This window comes from Zalophus californianus, chromosome 4 (genome assembly GCF_009762305.2).
Source record: "Zalophus californianus isolate mZalCal1 chromosome 4, mZalCal1.pri.v2, whole genome shotgun sequence".
NCBI lineage: Eukaryota > Metazoa > Chordata > Mammalia > Carnivora > Otariidae > Zalophus > Zalophus californianus.
Window position 1 is genome coordinate 62,771,798 of NC_045598.1, and position 18,631 is coordinate 62,790,428.

Below are 18,631 nucleotides of genomic sequence, written 5' to 3' on the forward strand. Positions count from 1 at the left end.
CCCATTTCCAGAGAGTCCAATCCAAGATATGGTATACATTATGCGACATCGACAGTTAAAAGGCAACAAAGAGAAACCAACCAGGAAAGGAGACTTAAGAATATCAGTGTAAGAGAGAATGGAGAACAAGAAAAGAATAATAATGTCAAAGTCAATGGAAAAATCATTTTAAAAGGAAGGAGTGGTCACCAGTGTTGAGTGTTACTGAAAATAATCAGACTTTTTACTTTCTCAATTGCCTTTCGATTTTTAAAGACTTTATTTATTTATTTATTTGTGAGGCAGAGCATGAGCCTGTGAAAGCAAGAGCAGGGGGAGAGGCAGTGGGAGAGGGAAAAGCAAACTCCCCACCTAGCACCGAGCCCAGTGAGCCCCAGTGAGGCCCAATGTGGGGCTCCATCTCCCGATCCTGAGATCACAACCTGAGCTGAAATCAAGACCTGAGCTGAAATCAAGAGTTGGATGCCCAACCAACTGAGCCAACCAGGCGCTGCCCCCCTCTTTTGATTTTTAGATTGATGATTGGCTTTTATAGGTAAGTCTTGATCATTTTTTCCTCCTATAAAGTTAAAATATAAATAAACCTGCTCCGGGGCGCCTGGGTGGCTCAGTTGTTAGGCATCTGCCTTCGGCTCAGGTCATGATCTCGCGTTCCCGGGATCGAGCCCCACATCAGGCTCCCTTCTCGGCAGGAAACCTGCTTCTCCCTCTCCCACACCCCCTGCTTGTGTTCCCTCTCTCGCTGTGTCTCTCTCTGTCAAATAAATAAAATCTTTAAAAAAATAAAAATAAAAATAAATAAATAATCTGCTCCTACAGAAATTAAAATTGATCATAAAGACAATGAAGAACTGACTTAAGAATTTAGGAAAAAGAATTATATTAAGAAAGTGTAAAGGAAATGAACTGGAGCTTAGTGTTTGGCATAGAATAAGCACTATGTGTATTAGCTTTATTTTTATCTTTCCTAACAGTGTGTTCATCTTAGAGCATTTTCCAATTGACAGCATCAGTTGATGTTTTAAAGCTGGGGAAAAAATGTGAACAGATGGATTAGGATTATATATGGAAAACATTTCTCTTGATTTTCTTTTATTCATCGATTCACTTGGCATGTATGGTGATTTTGAAAAATGATTCTAAAGTCAGAATGTCTGGATCTAAAACCCAGTACTGGCACTTACTAGTTGTGTAGCTAGGGACATATTATATAATTGCTCTGAATTTCAGTTTCTTCACCTATAAAATCAGAATACTAAGAGTACCTATTTTGTAGGATTGTTGTGAAGAATACCTTACTTACATGTGAAAGAAATTCTGAACAGTGCCTGGTACATAGTAAGAGTTCAATGAATATCTTAGAATTATTATTTATAAAGTTAATGAACTTCAACGATGAATGCCAGGTACTCTTGTTAGGTTCTGGCAGTATAAAATTAAATAGTGCCTACTTTTAAGGAAAGGAGTATCTAGATGGAAAATAGATATGTAAATAATTATAATAATACAGAGTACTAAGTACTAACATAGATAAGGAAAACTTGCTTTGAGATACAAACAAAAAGGGAATTTAGGACATGATGAGGGTTTTTTTTATTTTATTTCTAAGTAATCTCTACCCACAATATGTAGCTCCAACCCCCAACCCTGAGATCAAGAGCCCCATGGTCCACCAACTAGCCAGCCAGGTGCTCCATGATAAGGCATTTAAACTTGATTTATAAGAGACTAGGAAACTTGGAAGGTTTCAAGCAAGGAAGCAGAATTTCTAGACCTATGTTTGAGAGAGATAACTCTAGAAGCAATGTAGAGAATACATTAAAGGAGAAGACATGAATTTTGTGATTATTGTAGTACAGCAGGCAAGAGAGGCTTACAGACCTAAACCAACAGAGAGGAAATAGGAATGGAGAAGAAACGTGCTGGAGAGCACAACCAGTGCACCCACCTAATGACTGTTAGATAAGGCTGTAAGGGAGAAGTGTAAATCTATGAGGGTGACAAGGTCTCTAGGTTTGGGTGACATCTCAGATAATGGTACAATATTAATCAAGAGTATAGAAAGAAAAACATGCTTAGGGGAGAAGGTTCTGTAGTACTTACAGGTGTTTTCATTGAGGCGCTTATGGAATATCTAGGCAAGTATTTGAAGTACAAGTCCAGATATCAGAAGACCATTATGTATTTAAGATTTATCAATAGTGGGGTGCCTGGGTGGCTCAGTCTGTTAAGCATCTGCCTTTGGCTCAGGTCATGATCTCGAGGTCCTGGGATCGAGCCCCGCATCGGGCTCCCAGCTCAGCGGGGAGCCTGCTTCTCCCTCTCCTTCTGCCCCGCACCACCATCCCCCATCCCTGCTCGTGCTATCTCAAATAAATAAATAAAACCTTTAAAAAAAAGATTTATTAATAGTGTCTAAAATTGAGGGAGCAGATGAGACTGATCAAAAAAAAAGAATTTGGTGGGGAAATTTATAAGAATTAAAACATGACAAGGTACACAGGCACGCCTTTAAATGAACTAGCCATTAGATCCTCTTGAATTAGTTTTTCCCAAAAAGACATTAGGATAGTGTTGGCACTTTTATTCAAGGCATAGTGAATTACCTTTCTTCCATTATCTAGTACCACAGTGGTATACTTATAATTCAGCCTAAGTACTTGATATAGTCTTGCCAAATTATTGTACACACTACTGACCTTCCTTTTATAATGTTTATTACAATGATATAATAACAGCTAACACATAGCAATTATTATATTAACTTACTTAATTATTACAATACTCTATGATGTAAATATGATTAAAAAATGAAAACATTCTTAAAGATTATGACACCATATTTATTATCTTATTTCATCACAATATTAGAGGTCAATAGTTATAATTAAAGAAATTTTTATGTGACAGGTATAATGACTAGGATACCCACCATTGTTTCAAAACCACACAAGTGAAGCACAAAAGTACCTATGATTAAAACATAGCAAGTGGACTCTAGTTCTAATCATTATTTTATAAACTTGAAGAGTACTTGATGAGGAAGAAAGTACTGAAGTGGGTTCCTGAGAACTATAAAACTTTCAGCCAAAATTCACTCTATCAACAACTTATCAATCAAACAAACATGCATGGAATATTGACATTGTGAAAATACTCACTAGACAGGATGATAAAGATGAATACAGAGAAGTCACATCAAATCAGCCTGACCTCAGAACCCAACCACTTCAACCTTTGTGTCCATGGTATTTCTGATCTTTATCCTTATAATTACAAACAAGCCATTGTAATGTAATGTAAGCTATAATATGTACATAGAGTCTTAATATGAAAACACAATGAGGGATGCCTGGGTGGCTCAGTCGTTAAGCATCTGCCTTTGGCTCAGGTCATGATCCCAGGGTCGTGGGATTGAGCCCCGCAACCGGCTTCCTGCTCAGCGGGAAGCCTGCTTCTCCCTCTCCCACTCACCCTGCTTGTGTTCCCTCTCTCGCTGTCTCTCTGTCAAATAAATAAATAAAATCTTTAAAAAAGAACAAAGGAAAAATGAAATAAACCCTGCAGACAGCAGGAAAACTTCAGAATTCTCCCCTGTGGACTTATGGTGCAGGAAATGGAGGCTTAACTAAGGTGGAAAAGCTGAAGAAAGATCTAACCTCTTTTACACAGAGACTGCAATCAAATGTACTCCACAGCTGAAATCATAAGTTTTCTCAGATAACCTATAAGTAACGAATTTGCTTTCCCTAATATTAATCTTGCTATCCTGCTCCAGGGCACACTGTTCTTTAGCTAGTTGTTAGCCTCTCGACTTGTCCAGGGACAACAACGAGGAGTCATTGTCCTACTGCTAGTTTATGGTTCTTGTTTTAATAAACTCCACCTTATTTTTTTTTCCAGTGACCACCAGTGTATGACTATCTCCCTCATACCTAAGTAAACTCAGCTGTTTTTTTTGTTTGTTTTCCAGCTGTTTTTGTTGTTGTTGTTGTTGCTGTTGTTCTTTTGACAGATAGAGACACAGCGAGAGAGGGAACACAAGCAGGGGGAGTGGGAGAGGGAGCCCCATGTGGGGCTCGATTCCAGGACCCTGGGATCATGACCTGAGCCAAAGGCAGATGCTTAACCACTGAGCCACCCAGGCGCCCCTCCAGCTCTGTTTTTAAGCCAACTAAATGACTCAGAGCTATCAGAAGCCTACTGAGTCATCAGAAACATGTAGCCTAAGCAATCACTTCATCCAGACCCCGCAAGTCCTATCTTATCTTTTCTCACTTCTCCTGTGAGTGTTATTGCTCAGGGATCAAACTTGCTGGCTCTTGCATGCCTGAAGCTGGGTCCGATTTTTGTCCACAGCTGCTGTTAAAATAATGTTGGGCAGCTGTTTTCATGGTGGTCTCACAGGTATCAGCAGAGTGGGGCATTTGGTTGTTCCTTTATGTGTCTTGTTTGCTTGTCTGTGTTAGAGATTCTGCTATCTCCTGATATCTGTTTGCTACCGGATCATGAGGTAATCGTCAAACTTGGCTGCTCTGACCCTCGGAGTTGAAAACTGCCCGTTACAGCCTACCTCCCTGATTTGTTAACTTTTCCAACTGCTTCCAGGACGTCATGTTGTTTGTCTTCTGCTCTATGTTTTGTCAGTTCTTTGTAGGTCTTTGTATTGCAAGAAAGAGAAAAGCCCTTTCCTTTCTTTAGAAAAGACAGATAGGTTTGTATAACAAACCACACAAAACTTACTGGATTGAAACAACAATTTATTATTTCTCCACATTTCTGTCAAGGTTCTGCTGATCTCACCAAGGCTCACTCATGCAGTTGCAATCATCTGTGACTTCAACTGGGCCTGGATGGTCTAAGACAACTTCTCAATCATGCCTGGGGTCTCAGCGGGGACGACTGGACCCCTAGGCCAGCTGGGCCTCTCTCCATGTGTTTCATGCTGGCTTCACACTGCGGCAGGAGTGTTCAGAGAGGGTAAGACTCAATGCACAAATGCTTATCAAGCCACCGCTTGTGTGGATTTGCTGGTATCTATCAGGAACAAGTCACACAGCCAAGTCCAGTGTCAATGTGGAAGAGATATGTAAGTAATACAGAGAAGTGTGATACAGAGGGAGAAGACAAGGAAATTAGTCTTTTATAACACTCTGCTTACATTGGTAGCTCCTTCTGCAGCTGGGCTGATTTCCTCTCATTCTCTCTCTTTCTCTTTTGGGAACTTTTCAAGATTAGTTGATGATAAAGATCTATTGATTGTGTACATTACAGGGATATTCAGAACAAAATGACCTATCTTCAAAGGGAAGAAAACATGGAAAAATTAAAACTGGTTTTGTATAGCTTGTAAAATAGCTTTGCTTGTTGTGCATTCTAATTTTGTGAACAAGCTTGCATGTCACTGGAATGAGAATGACTGCTTCGGGCTTCTCTGGGGCACTGTGACATTGCTGAGAAAACTCAAGGATTCAACGTGCATGGCTTTTGTTTTGGTTTGGTTCCTTCCTCTTGGAAAAGAAATAAGAAAGTCCCATGGAAATATACACAAATGAGCCAAGTAAAGATGCGAGGGAGAGCTTTGTGTAAACTACAATGAGGTGTTACAGAATCCTACAGTAGAACTTAGAAGTCGACCCTGTCTGGAAGGTACCCTCCAAAAAGCACATAATAAAATATGAGGAAAAGCAACTTTACATTCTTCCAGAGTTCCCTTCCTTGCCCAGGGGTTTATAAGATTTGTCTACTAAATATGAAATATTTTCTAAACAAACAAATGGCACATTTTTGTCTATTTCTCAAGAAAATTTTAAAATTTAATTATAAAGTCTTAAAATTTAAAGAAACTCCTGTTCTAGTTGACTTATAGAGACTAATAAAACATTCAATAACCTTTAGGAAGCAGACTAACGCTTTCAGTGTGCTGACAATTTATAAAAGCTTCGGAGGCTCGCTGATACTCTGTAACATAATGGAAGAGAAGAAAAGAATATAAAGTAGAGGAGGAAAAGGAGAAGAAACTGGAGGAGAAGGAAGAGGAGGAGAAGGAGTTGCTTAACTGTAAATTAAATTAATGGTCTTGGTTACAAAGTTTCAAGAGAAGAGCCATTGAAATACCAGTGGTTATCAGGCTGGAAAACAGTGGGGAGAAAATTATTTTTAAAAAACAGTACCTTTAAACAAATGTTTTAAAGTTTAAGTAGTTGTGTAAGTACAGGGGAAATAATTTAAGGGTAAGTTTAGGTTATATTTCTATCAAGGTGAATCCTTGGACAAATTAATGTGTTTTGTAATTTGGGTTTAAAAATAGTTATATGTTCTCCCTGATTTTAATATAGTGTAAAACATGTTAGCATAATATTATTTTCTCATGGAAAGCCTAATTAATTCTAACTTCCTAGATTTCCTATACTGATTTTTTTACTTCCATTAAATGTTTAAAGTTACAAACACATAAAACTATGGTTCAACTACCTTTTGAAAGATTTACTCTTATAAACTTCAGACAACCACAAATCATACAGTCCTCATAGCTCTGCTCATACTACCTATAAAAATTTTTAAATACCATAGTTCTCTGACGAATTAGACTGTGTTTAAGTTCAACTTCAAACAAGATTTCCAAAATCCCTGAGAACATAGACTAGTGTATAAATTAATTTAATTAAGTTAAAATAATCTTAGACTAGCTAGATAATTCCTAAGTAGATCTAAATTCACAAAATATAGAAAACAAAAATAAGCAAACATATACATCTATATATCTCTTATTTATATACATTCTACATTGGTCATTAGCTAATAGTTTAAAAGACATATGCAAATAACTTTAGGTCATGCTAGTATACATGGTCATGTTTGCACTTAATACTTTACAAATATAAAAGAGATGTAGAAGGGTACTCATAGAATATAAGCAACTTTCATTGGAGTCCTGCCAGGGCGAAATGATGGTCTATAATAGCTCATTCTCAGTTACCTATTTCCTAGTTCTTCTGTGACTGAGAATTCAGAAGTTAGTTGCTTTGGTTAAAGATGTAGCTAAAACGGGTGATATACTCATTACAAAGAGATATGAATATAAAGAGGATGAACGTGTTTTATCCATTTGTTTATCAGGGAAACTTAAAATTTTATTAAGATGATGAATTAAACATAATATATACAATATCTTATATATTAATAAGGCAAGTATATCTTAAAGCTAAAGTTAAAAGTTTTAAATTTGTCATTTAACCATATGTATATTTAAGTATGTTTCCAAAAATGTACATATAAAGGTAATAAATTAGTAAACAAAAATATTTTTTTAAAGATTGTATTTATTTATTTGAGAGAGATGAGTGAGCAAGAGAGCACAAGCCAGGGGCGGAGAGGCAGAGGGAGAAGCAGGCTCCTTGCCATGCAGGAAGCCTGACTCGGGGCTCAAACCCAGGACCCTGGGATCACGACCTGTGCCAAAGGCAGATGCTTAGCCAACTGAGCCACCCAAGCACCCTTAAAGAAAAATATTTTTTAAAGTGGTAATAATTCAGATACCTGGTCTCTGACTATATTTTCTGTGTTTTTCCCCATCTTCACTGGGTTATAATTGACATACATTATCGTATAACTTTAAGGTATGCAACGTGTTGATTTGGTAAACATATATTGCAAAATGATTACCACCATCATGTTAGCTAACACCTCCAACATGTCAAATAATACAAATTTCTTTTTGTGGTGAGAACATTTAAGATCTACTCTCTTAGCAACCTTCAAGTATATAATAAAGTATTACTAACTCTAATCACCATGTTATACATTAAATCCTCAGAACGTATTCATCTTATAAGTGGAAGTTTGTACTCTTTTTTTTTTTTTTAAATGATTTACTTATTTGAGAGAGAGCACAGAAGGAGAGTGAGAGGGAGAAGCAGACTCCCCACTGAGCAGGGAGCCCGATGTGGGGCTTGATCCCAGGAGCTGAAGGAAGACACTTAACCGACTGAGCCACCCAGGCACCCGAAGGAAGTTTGTACTCTTTAAACAGCATCTTCCCATTTCCTCCAACCCCCAGGCCCTGTAGTCTCTGTAGAGAAACAACACCGTAGTCGCTGTTTCTGCGAGTTCACCTTTTTTTAGATCACACATGGAAGTGATATCATGCAATATGTATCTTTCTCTGACTTCACTTAGTGTAATACCTTCAAGTTCCATCTCTATTGTTAAAATGGTAGGATTTCCTTCTTCTTCATGGCTAAAAAATATTCATATGGCTATATGAATACATCTTTTATATCCATTCACCTGTTGACAGGTACTTAAGTAGTTTCCACATCTTGGCTATAGTGATTAACACTGTGATGTACATGGGAGTACAGACATCTGTTTGAGATCCTGTTTTCATTAAATTGGACATATACCCAGAAGTGGGATTACTGGATCATATGGTAGTCTTATTCTTAATTTTTTGAAAAACCTCCATACTGTTTCCCAAGTGGCTGCACCAATTTACAATCTTACCAATAGTGCACAAGGTTTCCCTTTTCTTCACAACACTTAACTGCTGTCTTTGCAATGACAGCCATTCTAACAGGTGTGAGGTGACACCTCACTGTGGGTTTGATTTGCATTTCCTTGATGATTAGTGATGTTTGGCACCTTTTCATGTACCCGCCAGGCATTTGTGTGACTTCTTTGGGAAAATGTTTATTCATTTCTTCTGCCCATTTTTTAATCAAAATGGTTTTTTTATTCAGTTGTGTAAGTTCTTTACATATATTTGGATATTAACCCCCCCTTATCAGATTTATGGTTTCTAGATTATTTTCTCCCATTCCATAGGTTGTCTTGTTTTGTTTATGGTTTCCTTCACTGTGTAGGAGTCTTTTTTAGTTTGATATAGTAACACTATTTTTGCTTTTGTTGCCTTAGCTTTTGGTGTCAAATCCAAAGACCAATGTTAAGGAGCTTACCACCTATGTTTTGTTCTAGGAATTATATGGTTTCAGTATGTTCAAATATTAATCCATTTTCAGTTGATTTTTGTATATGGTGTAAGACAGGGCTCCAGTTTCATTCTTTTACAAGTGACTATCCAGTTTCCCAAACACCATTTGTTGAAGAGACTTTCTCCCATTGTATATTCTCCTTTGTTGTGAATTAATTGACCATATAAGTGTGGGTTTATTTCCAGGCTCTCCATTCTGTTCCATTGATTAATGTGTCTGCTTTTTATGCCAATGCCATATTGTTTTATTATAATTTTGTAATATATTTGAAATCAGGAAGTATGATACCTCCAGATTTGTTCTTTCTTAAGATTGCTTTGGCTATTCAGAATCTTTTGTGGTGCCATACAAATTTGAGTATTGTTTATTTCTGTGGAAAAATTCCTTTGGAATTTTAATAGGGATTATGTTGAATCTATAGATTACTTTGCATTGTATGGATATTTTAGTGATATTAATTTTCCAATACAGGAGCACAGAATTATCTTTCCATTTATTTGTCTTCTTCAATTTCTTTCATCAATGTCTCATAGTTTTCATTGTATAAACATTTTGCCTCCTTGGTTAAATTTACTCCTAAGTATTTTATTCTTCTTGATGCTTTGTAAATGGGATTATTTTCTTAGTTTCTCTTTCCAATAGATCGTTATTAGTGTATAAAAACACAACTGATTTCCATGTATTGATTTTGTATCCTTAATCTTTACTGAATTCTGGTAGAGTTTTTAAGATTTTCTATATATAATTGTATCAGAAAAACTTGGTTCAGTTTACTTTCACACAAAACACACTTCTAATCACAAATATATATATGGTAAGTCTAGCTAAAGGTTTGTCAATTTTGATTATGTTTTCAAAAAAAAAGAACAGCTCTTGGGACTCCTGGGTGGCTCAGTCGGTTAAGTGTCTGCCTTCAGCTCAGGTAACGATCCCAGGGTCCTGGGATCAAGTCCCGTATCAGGCTCCTTGCTCAGCATGGAGCCTGCTTCTCCCTCTGCCTGCCATTCTCCCTGCTTGTGTTCTCTCCCCCCAACCCTGACAAATAGATAAAGGAAATCTTTAAAAATAAAATATGAAAAAAAAGAACAGCTCTTAATTTCATTGATCTTTTATATTATCTTTGTCTCTATTCCATTTATTTATACTCTGTCTTTGCTATTTCCTTCCTTCTACCAACTTGGGCTTAGTTTTTTTTTTTTTTCCTATTCCTTGAGGTGTAAAAGCTACGTTGTTTATTTGAAATCTTTCTTTTACCTTAATGTAGGCATTTATTGCCATTAACTTCTCTCTTAACAACTGTTTTGCTACATCCCCTAATTTTGGTATGTTCCACTTGTTTTGTCATCTGTCTCAATATATTTCTGGGGATTTCTCTTTTGACTTATTCTTTGATCCATTGGTTGTTCAGTAGCATGTGGTTTGATCTCTACATACTCATGAATTTTCCAGGTTTTTTCTTATAATTGATTTCTAGTTTCATACCATTGTATTTGGAAAAAATCCTTGATTTGATTTCAATCTTCTTAAATTTATGGAGACTTCTTTTGTGTCCTAATATATAATTCACCATGGAGAATGTTCCATGTGCCCTTGAGAAGAATGTGTATTCTGTTGCTGTTGGATGGAATGTTCTGTAAAAGTCTGTTAAGTCCACCTGGTCTAACATGTAATTTAAGACCTATGTTTCTTCATTGATTTGCTGTCTGGATGTCTATCCATTGTTGAAAGTGGGATACTGAATTCTCCTACTATTGTTATATTCCTATTTCTCCATTCAGATCTGTTTTATTTGCTTTATATTTTTAAGTGCTCCTATGTTGTGTGCATAATTATTTACAAATGTTATATCCTCTTGATGAACTGACCCATTTATCATTATATAATGACCTTTTTGGTCTCTTGTCTGATGTAAGTATTGCTACCCCTGCTTTCTTTTGGTTTCCATTCACATGGAATATCTTTTTCCATTCTTTCAATTTCAGTCTATGTGTGTTCTTAAAAGTGAAATGCGTCTTATTTTTTTAATCCATCAGCCACTGAATTGGAGAATTTCATCCATTTACATTTAAAGTAATTATTGATACAGATTTTTAAAAAGATTTTATTTTTAGGGGCACCTGAGTGGCTCAGTTGGTTGAGCGACTGCCTTCGGCTCGGGTCATAATTCCAGAGTCCTGGGACTGAGTCCCGCATCGGGCTCCTGGCTCAGCGGGGAGCCTGCTTCTCCCTCTGACCCTCTCCCCTCTCATGCTGTTTCTCTCTCTCTCTCTAATAAATAAATAAAATCTTTAAAAAATTTTTATTTTTATATAATCTCTACACCCGTGGGGCTCAAACCTACAACCCCAAGATCAAGAGTCAAACACTCTGCCAACTGAGCCCAGCCAGGTATCCAGTAAATATAGACTTACTATTGCCATTTTGTTCATTGATTTTTGGTTGTTTTCTAATCCCTTTGTTCCTTTCTTTCTTCCTTTATGATTTGATGATTTTCTAAGTGGTGTGTTTGGATTTCTTACTCTTTATCTTTTGTGTGTACACTATAGGTTTTAGTTTTGTGATTACCATAAGGCTTACATAAAGCATCTAACATTTATTTATTTTTTTATTTTTTTAAAGATTTTATTTATTTGACAGAGAGAGACAGTGAGAGAGGGAACACAAGCAGGGGGAGTGGGAGAGGGAGAAGCAGGCTTCCCGCGGAGCAGGGAGCCCAATGCGGGGCTCGATCCCAGGACCCTGGGATCATGACCTGAGCCGAAGGCAGATGCTTAACGACTGAGCCACCCAGGCGCCCCAGCATCTAACATTTATAACAGTCTATTTTAAGCTGATAACTACTTAACTTTGACCACACACAAAAGTTTACATTGTTACAGTCTATACCCCTCCACATTTTTTTAAAGATTTATTTATTTGACAGAGAGAGAGTACAAGCAGGGGGGAACAGCAGGGAGAGGGAGAAGCGGACCCCCTGCTAAGCAGAGAGTCCTTTGTGGGGCTCAATCCCAGAACCCTGGGATCATGACCTGAGCTGAAGGCAGCTGCTTAACCCACTGAGCCACCCAGGTGCCCCTACCCCTCCCCATTTTACACTTTCAATGTCACAATTTAATCTTTTTACTTTGGGTATCTATTAACAAATTATTGTAGTTACAGTTATTTTTAATGCTTTTGTATTTTAAGCTTCATTCTAAAGTTATAAGTCATTTACCCACCATGAGTAAATTAGAGTATTCTGAATTTAACTATATATTTACCCTTACCAGTTTTATACTTTCCAAATGTTTTCCTGTTACTAATTAGCATCCTTTCATTTCAGCTTGAAGAACTCACTGTAACATTTCTTATGAGGCTGGTAAGTGGTGATGAACTCCTTCAGCTTTTGCGTGTCTGGAAAACTTTTCCTTTCCTTCAATTTTGAAGGACAACTTTGCCAGATAGTGTTATTTTTGGTTAGCAGTTTGGTTTCTTTTCTTAGCACTTCGAATATATCATGCCACTTCTTTAAGGCCTGCAGAGTTACAGCTAGAACATTTACTGATAGTCTTGGGGGTTCCCTTCTATGTAACAAGTTGTTTTCCTCTTGCTGCTTTTAACATTCTCTCCTTTTTTGTTTTTGATGATTATAATGTGTCTCAGTGTGGTTCTCTTTGGATTAATCTTTTTTGCAACCCCTATGCTTGAGAGAGTCTTAAAAGTCAGGGTGCTGGATGTGGGGTTCCAACCCACTACTCCTCAGGGAGAAACTAGGACTTCCTTCCTAATGTATGGCACTGTGCCAGGGGTAGGGTTTATGGAGAGTGTGTCTCAGTCTTTCCTACCTGTTTTGATGTGGGTATTTTCTTGCTCACCTGAAGTGTGGGCATCACTTTGCTAGTTTCTGGATTTCTCTCAGAGGCAATTGCTCCATGTGTAGCTGTTCATTCAGTATGTCTGTGGAATCAGGGGGATTCAGAGCCTCCCATGTTGCCTTCTTTAAATGCTATCCCACAATTTTCTGTGCTTTTGTCACCCTCCTGAATGACTTTTAAGTAAAAGTTCACTTCTGCAAAAGCTGTATTTAACAATTATTGTTACTTGCTTTCAATATTTTTACTCTCAATGAGAGGTTTTTTTTTTTTTAAGATTTTATTTATTTATTTGACAGAGAGAGATAGTGAGAGAAGGAACACAAGCAGGCGGAGTGGGAGAGGGAGAAGCAGGCTTCCCGCGGAGCAGGGAGCCCGATGTGGGGCTCGATCCCAGGACCCTGGGACCATGACCTGAGCCAAAGGCAGAGGCTTAACGACTGAGCCACCCAAGCGCCCCTAAACTGAGGGTTTTAAGGAATCTGAAATTTAATGTGTCTTTGCCTTATGAACATAGGCAAATCAATCAATCAGTAACACTAAGATTTGCAGTGCCTGTGATATTGTCTTAAATAGAAGTTATAGATATTTCTTAACACATTAAGTTGTTGTAGAGAGTTTGAAATATCTTTTAGGATCATGCTATTTTGAAAGTACAATAGTTATTAACATGAAGCTATATCAAAAGTGATTGTAGTCTGTCAACAGATGACCTGCAATGTTGCTGAGATCTATTGGGCAACTTTGTGGCTAGTACTTGCTCAGCAGCAAAATGGTGAATCACATGTTTTTACAATGGTGACCCTGATATCTCTATAACTGCTTATTGACTAATGACATAAAATGTTACTACTTGGCAAAGATGGGCAGTTCACACGAGTGATCCCTAATCCCTAAGAAAGCATGCCTTTATGTAGCAGCAATAGGTGTGTAGCCTATATGGATAGACCAGACAAGTTTGAACACATCTGGCAAGTGAGGTAACTTTTTAAGTGTTATTATTTCTACTTATTAACTAGAATAAAATTACTTGTAAGAGATTGTACAGTATCACAGGTCATACAAAGTGTTGAATTTCTATGAGTAACTGGGAGGAAGGTGTTAAAGCAGCTAGTCAGCCTTCCATTCACTTCCTTCAAAAAGGGGATAGGGAATGGAGATCTCTGGGGGAAATAAAAGAAAGCTGGTGGTACAATCTAATCTGTCAACTGGTCCTCCAAGTCAATAGACTAATGATATTTGCTAGATGGAAGAGAACTTGTCCTTAGGAGAATATTCCTGATAAGGACTAATGTACATAGAATCAGGATCTATGAGGCATGTCTTCTTGGAGAATGTCATGTAAACTATACAACTCAGTAAGATATAAAATAGAGATGCTTCAAAGTTGAAACACCAACCATGAGAAGCCCCACAAACCTCATTTAGGGCCCTTCTCTATTCTGAGGAAGAGCTGCATGTTTCGAGTGGGAACGAAAGACATGGGGAGCCTTGGAGCGTCTTAGTGTCCCCAAATCTCTCTGCTTCTTCTGAACCTCTAGATTGTATCCTTGAAATTATTTAGTAAAGCTTGATACTAAGTAACATCTGTGGCTTGTGTAAGTCTTATTTATCAATTAAATCCTGTATGTTAGCTCAGTAGCAGTGGTTTTTTTTTTCAGATTTTTTAAGTTTAAATTCAATTAATTAACATATAATGTATTACTGGTTTCAGAGGGTCTGTGATTCATGAGTCTTATATAATACCCAGTGTTCATTACATCACATGCCCTCCTTAATGTCCATTACCCAGTTACCCCATTCCTCCAGCAACCCTTAGTTTGTTTCCTATGATTAAGAGTCTCTTATGGTTTGTCTCCCTCTCTGGTTTCATCTTGTTTCATTTTCTCCTCTCTTCCCCTATGATCCTCTGCCTTGTTTCTTAAATTCCACATATCAGTGAGGTCAAATGATAATTGTCTTTCTCTGATTGACTTATTTTGCTTAGCAAAATACCCTCTAGTTCCATCCATGTCGCTGCAAATAGAAAGATTTCATTTTTGATGGCTGCATAATATTCCACTATATGTATATATGTGTATATATACATACACACACACACACACACATATATGTGTGTATATATGTATATATACCACATCTTTATCCATTCATCTGTCGATAGACATCTGGCCTCTTTCCATAGTTTGGCTACTGTGGACACTGCTGCTGTAAACATTGGAGTGCGGGTGCCCCTTCAGATCACTACATTTGTATCTTTGGGGTAAATACCCAGTAGTGCAATTGCTGGGTCGTAGGGTAGTTCAGAGGTTCTTTCTTTCGTTTTTTTTTTTGTACTCTTTTTTGGTATTCTAAGTTATGTAATATTATAAGGGACACACATGTTGTGTGTTATACAAATAGTGCTTGTGGATATTTTGTCATGAGACTGTTACATATTTTTTAAATAATTATGTAAGTGAATGCTATCAGACATGAGAACCATTATTTTAGGAAAGCACAGAATACCACAAGACAACACACAAAACAATTGTTAAATTCCAGAAAGACGGGTCAATATAATTGGTTTTCTTTTAAATTCCATGATTTTCACATATGCATTTAAACATATTCTTGTTAGAAAAGGTCCGGAGACTTCATTGAGTTGCCACAAAAGGTCTATGACTTAAAAAAGTTGAGAATTCCTGCTTTAAGTCAAGACTAATTATTTCTTGCCTGTAGGCATATAGGCCCTACACACACATCTTAGTATAACGAAAATTCCTCTGACAACTCTTTTAGATACTGCTTTTGCCAAATTCAAACTACAAATTGGAAATAATAAAACTGTCAAGATGTCCTTTATACTTCAACTATTTTTGATGTCTCCCAGACAGCCATTGGTAACACTAAAATTTGTTTTTTTGCCATATAAAAGGAATAATGTTAAAATAATTCAATATATTTGCCATATTTTAATTAGTTCAATAACTATGATATAATAACTATAACAAATAACCCAGATACCCTTTCTTGGGAGACAGGTACCAACAAAGCATTTGCCATCTTAAATATATAGCCCCTGAATATTTGAGCATTCCTCACTAGGCTAAACTCTGTACCTAAAGATGTGGTTGTGCTTTAGGGATACTTTTTCAAAAACTAGGAATTCATTATAAGCACATTACCTACCTGAGCATTTCCCTGGGCCCTATAGCTAAGAATTATCCACCTTATTTACATGTTGTTGCAAAGGCACCTAATTTAATTGAAACCTCTACAGATGTTGTTCTAGGCTAACCTCTCACCCCAAGGGTCTCTTGTGGGAGAAGCCTTTTCATTCTAAACAATATTCAACTCTTGTTGGCCAGCCAAATTACCACTTAAAATTTTTTTTTGTCTGCTCCCCTCATAACTGACAAATGCTATCCAAATCTAAATCCAGCTGCTCTATTTTCCCTTCCTGAAAAAGGTAAATCTCATGACTAACAGTTATTAAAAATCCAAGCATGCAATGTCCTGACTCTACCGATGTTTCTTCAGACAAAGGTATGATACTTTTGGTGTCGGCTCTTAACTTAGAATTTATAAAGGTCTATGTTATACTGCATATGCTATTCTTTCTAACATTCTGTGATTAAAACTTCTTTATACCATAGTTCATTCTGCTCAGATAGCTGAACTGATAGCTTTAACACAACTATGCCAACTTGCTAACGGTTTAATAGTTAACATCTATGCTAATAAATATGCCTTCAAGTTATTTATGATTTTGGTAGGCCATTGAAACAAACTCAGAAACCCCATTCAAAAATGGAAAATAGTAAGTTACTAGAGTTAATCCAACATCTGAAGGGAACCTCAGTTAAGATTGAAGTTCACACGTAAGCTAACTTTTAAGCTAAAGGTAATGAATGACTTAAGCTACCACTCTGTGAAACCAACAGCCCACACTGATTTGTACATTATTAGCATCTAAAAGATAGCTACCCAATCTCAGAAGGATTTATGCAAATCAAACAACATTCTATCATCATAGAAGAAAAAAAGATATTGGTTATCTCAATCTCCATCATGCATGACAAGATGGACTTGGCATTTCACAGAAGGCAACTTGGTGGTGCCAAAGTCCACCATCAGAACTTCTGTTCTCCTGTTAAATGAAAACACCCATAATAGTAGGATGAATTGGACAAAACATTACAAAAGTATTAGAATATACTACCTGATAGGCTCAACTAGTGACAAAACCTTATTTTATTTGCAATTCTAACCCAAGAAACAACTATAAAGGTAGGATAAACCTCAAGGACCATCTAAACATTTAGAAGTGGATAACATCCAGGTGCCTAAATTAAAACCTTAAGTATATTTTAGATATAATCTGAAATTTTCTCATTGGTTTATATTTTCTCTTGCCAAAAGATTAATCCTGCAGTTGTTGCAATAAAAATGTTCATGGAATCTGCATTCCTTACATAAGGAATATATTCAATGCCCTGTAGAAATAGAGGAACCCACTTTACAGGTTAAAAACTTAAGGAATTATATAAGGTTCTCCCTTTTAAACAGAACTTTGGGGCGCCTGGGTGGTTCAGCCGGCTAAGCATCTGCCTTCGGCTCAAGTAATGATCCCAGGGTCCTGAGACTGAGCCCCGCATCAGGCTCCCTGCTCAGCGGGGAGTCTGCTTCTCCCTCTGCCTTCCACTCCCCCTGCTTGTTCTCTCTTTCTCTGTCTCTCTTTATATTTATTATATAAATAAATAAAATCTTTAAAAAAATAAACAGAACTTGTCTATATAAAACAAGCTCTGGAAAGATAACCTAATGTTGTTTTAAAATCAAAACTTCATATTTTCAGAGAAATTTAATATTCTATATTACATTCTAAACTGTCACTGTCAAAAACCAATATCACATACACAATTATATAACCAATGGATGTAAGCCACACATTTCAAGAGACACCATCAGACACAACCCTGTGTAGAGTATGCTTTCATTTGTGCCCCCCCCCACAAAAAATACCAACTCCAAGCTCCATTTTACAGATCAGGATACTGAGAAACAGATATGTGTTGAATATCTGAAAGGATACACAAGAAACTCGTGGTAATTGTGGCTGCTTCAGGGGATGGAAGTGCTTAAATAAAAGGAAAAATTAATTTTTTCTGTTGTATTGTTTGAAGTTTTTTACCATGTGAATTATTACTATGTGATTATCACAAAGAAAATGTGATGTAACTGATGGAAAGACCCAATGGTCACCACCAGAAGATGGAATATGGGAGCATATGGAGATGTTTCCACAAAGCAGAAGATAAACAAGCATGCTTCCAGACTGAAGTCCCTCCAAAAACCTGGAAGTGTCATTGCTGTCTCTTGCTTTGGATAATGGCTTCATTAGTTCCTATATACTTTGCCATTTGTGAAACTTTGAATCCTCTGAGTGTCTTTTGCCATTTTTCTGCCAAACATATTGTGGTCCCATTGAGACAACAGGAATTACCTAATAGAAATTATAAATAATTGTTTTTTTAAAGATTTTATTTATTTATTTGAGAGAGAGATGAGATAGAGAGAGAGAGCATGAGAGGGGGGAGGGTCAGAGGGAGAAGCAGACTCCCCGCCGAGCAGGGAGCCCGATGCGGGACTCGATCCCGGGACTCCAGGACCATGACCTGAGCCGAAGGCAGTCGCTTAACCAACTGAGCCACCCAGGCGCCCTATAAATAATTGTTAAAACAAGTTATTTTAATAGTCTAGGTAAGAGATAGTAAGCTATATTGGGGAAGTGGCACGGGGCTA

The 18,631-nt window shown here is 37.1% G+C and overlaps 1 long non-coding RNA gene across 1 annotated transcript in view; it reads right to left on the bottom strand.

Annotated features, from left to right (window-relative positions):
• Positions 1-4,829: 4,829 nt before the first annotated feature.
• The window catches only part of LOC113931991, a 28,246-nt gene continuing 14,444 nt past the window's right edge, over positions 4,830-18,631 (bottom strand). Inside the window, exons 3-4 of the long non-coding RNA XR_003522941.2 lie at positions 5,162-5,299; positions 4,830-5,037 (exon numbers count right to left, since the gene is read on the bottom strand). This is a non-coding gene — a long non-coding RNA (uncharacterized LOC113931991). The remainder of the gene's footprint in view (positions 5,038-5,161; positions 5,300-18,631) is intronic.